The sequence below is a fragment of the Psammomys obesus genome, unplaced genomic scaffold (genome assembly GCF_907164565.1).
Source record: "Psammomys obesus unplaced genomic scaffold, mPsaObe1.curated_primary_1811, whole genome shotgun sequence".
Classification (NCBI taxonomy): domain Eukaryota; kingdom Metazoa; phylum Chordata; class Mammalia; order Rodentia; family Muridae; genus Psammomys; species Psammomys obesus.
This window is the reverse complement of record NW_026596051.1, coordinates 40,429,624-40,432,570: the sequence shown is the minus strand read 5'-3', so window position 1 is coordinate 40,432,570 and position 2,947 is coordinate 40,429,624. Positions and strand designations below refer to the sequence as shown.

At 39.6% G+C, this 2,947-nt stretch overlaps 1 pseudogene; it reads right to left on the bottom strand.

Moving 5' to 3' along the window:
• Positions 1 to 2,466, bottom strand: part of LOC129688823 (60S ribosomal protein L7a-like) — an 11,524-nt pseudogene extending 9,058 nt beyond the window's left edge.
• Between the last annotated feature and the right edge of the window lie 481 nt (positions 2,467 to 2,947).

The window sequence follows — 2,947 nt, the reverse complement described above, 5'->3', positions numbered from 1 at the left end:
GTGTGTGTGTGTGTGTGTGTGTGTGTGTGTGTGTGTGTGTGTGTGTGATTCGAATCTGGGAACAGCTCTGAGACAAAAGCTTCAAATACGTTAATTGTTTACAATTTAGTGACTGGTAATTTCAAAATATTTTCATATTTTCAGCATTTGATTTATAACTACTTTAAGAACGCTAACAGAAACTAATGGCTCTTAATTAATGTGTCTCCCAGAAAAACCTAGCAGAATTTTAATAATTAAGCAATATAATATTAATAGAGGTAGTAATAGTTTAATTTAATATGTACACTGTGTACCTGATGTCATGCTGAATATCTCATTATTACACCTCTGAGTCTTCTTGTTATATTTAAATATATTTTATATTCATGTGCTAATATTCCATTTTCTAAACCTCTGGTCCAAACTAAATTCAAAAGACAAAATGCATACTGTGCAGATTTTTAAATGTATGTTCATTGATATATATTTATATATTATATGTGCATTTTACATATATATTTCTTGCATATGAAGACATATCCCTATTGCTTTGCTCTGAATATTTATGTCTTCCCCATTTTGCATATTGATAATCCCCAATAAAATGGTACTTAGGAAATGAGAGCTTTAGCCAGTGATTACCATGGTGGTTGAGCCATGGGATTGGTGCCCTCACAGGGGGGTTGGAAGGTGCCTATATACCTCTGCTGTTACATGTGTTGCTTTGAGATGTCGGGGCTCTGCCCTCTACACTCCTAAAGATGTCCCTTAACACATATTGTCTACTGTCACCTCCATTTTGAAGCTTGCTGTCTCCAGAACCATATAAAACAACTTGCTTTAAGCAACCAAATTCATGCTGATTTATTATGGCAACCTCTAAAAACAGAATGTGTGTGTACTTGTGTCTAAAAATCCAGGGAGATAAAATACATGTCCGCTCAGGATATGAAATTCCACAGTTCAATTTTATTTTCCCTTATCATCTATGCTTACAAAGTAAAATAGTGTAACTTTCAGGTTTCTTTCCTTTTTTTCTAATTATATTTATATGTACAGAAAACTTAGCAATGTACACTTAACACATTTTGTGGCGAGTTCTTTAGCGTTTGCCTTTTCTAGCTGGGCAATTCGGGCCACAGATTTAGGACTCAGGACGTTGCCTGTCATTGTAACTTGTCCTAATAGCTTCCACCGACTTAGCCACAGCACCCTTGTCTTCCTAGTTAACCTGTTTGAAGGCAGCCATGGTGCCAGTGTTCCTACAGACCAGCCGCCCCAACCTGGCCTTTCCCTTGATGATGCAGTAAGGGACGCCCATCTTTCCACACAGGGAAGGTAGGAAAACCGCCAGCTAGAAGCAAGCATGAGCTCGATGGAATCTACATCATGGGCGATCACTACCACAGTACCAGCTGAGCTTTTTTATTCTTCACCAAGCACAGGCCAGCAGCCTCTGCTTCTTCTCCTGCTTCGTCTCTGGCCCGTACTTGCAGGCAAGCTTAAGCAGCTGAGTAGTTGTTTGCTGGTCCAGGACCTGGGTGAACTGGATAATGGCAGGAAGTACTTTGAGTCCCTTATAAAGGATGGCCCTTTGCCACTTCTTCCTAATGAAGCAGAGCCATTTGACAAAGCACATGAGATCTCTTCGGGGCTGCATATCCTGCCCAATGCCAAAGTTCTTGGACCTTTTCTCAAACAAAGGACTGACCATCTTTTTGGCCTCCTGTTTCTTCATGAAGGCGGGGGCTGGGGCTACCATCTTCCCCATGGCTTTATTGCCTTTGGGTATCTTGCTTATCTAGAGGAGAAAGCAGCTTTCAGTGTTTAACACTGTTTACTTTTCCTGCACCTTAAAGCAGAAAAACGCACTACATAATATGGTAGGTATGTAATTATGGTTTTCTAACTTGAATTCAAATGAATATTCATATAATGAAATAACTACTACGTATCAGCCAAACTTAAACTTTTTAATGAAGTGTGTAAATGATATGGAAAATATTTTTGATCATTCAGGTGTTTTTGTTTAATCTGAACACCATAATTTCATTCGTATTTTATTCATATCATTATGAATAAAATGATTTAACCGTGCATGCACTCATTGCTAAAGACTGTGTTATTCTTTTGAAAATGAAGAATGGGATGGGATGAAGAGGCCAGGACAGGTTATGGAAGCTATGGAAGAGAAAGCACAGAAAAACCTATACTTACATTTCAAGAAGGGTCCTTTAAAACAAGTGGTAAATAAAAATCTACAGATATTACAGCTGTTAGCCCCAGAACTGATGACTCTACATAAAGGATTGCAGCAAATGAAGATTTGACTGTCCCCACTCTGACTATCTCAAATGGCATAGAAGCTTGCATGTTCTGGGCACTGTTCCCAGAAGTAGTGCCTCCTCTCCCAAATCCACAGCTGCTTTTCTGGGAACAGGGTGGCAGCGTGGCAACCCAGATGAGCTGGCAGTGTGCGGCCATTCCTGGAAGCACGGCCTTCTGGAGATGAGACTTCCAAGAAAAAAAAAAAAAGTCAGATTCCATTCTGTTCCATTTCTCACTTTGGGTGTATTTTTAAACTCAAGAGATTAATAGTAAGCAGGAGGCAAAAGCTTGCTTGTGGTTTTTGATCAACTCTATACACGTTTATTTGAAGCTAGAGATGTTACATTATGGGTATCGAAGGCAGCTCACAACTAAATACTGTAAACAGTTACGTAGCAGCTCAACAGATTACTCTTCCTTAGACCTGCAGGTGGATGCCACAGTTCGGAATTCTTGCTTTTAAAGTAAGATAGTCACTGACCTACAATCCAGTTGAGACTTCTTATCATAAAGATTTCTATGTTGTGAGCTGGCAATTATTAACAGTGACCTCTGCAGGCACTCCTCAACCTCTTCCTGGACAAGACTTTGGTATTACATAGTTTACTGAACGAGGGCCAGCCCTGGTACATACAGA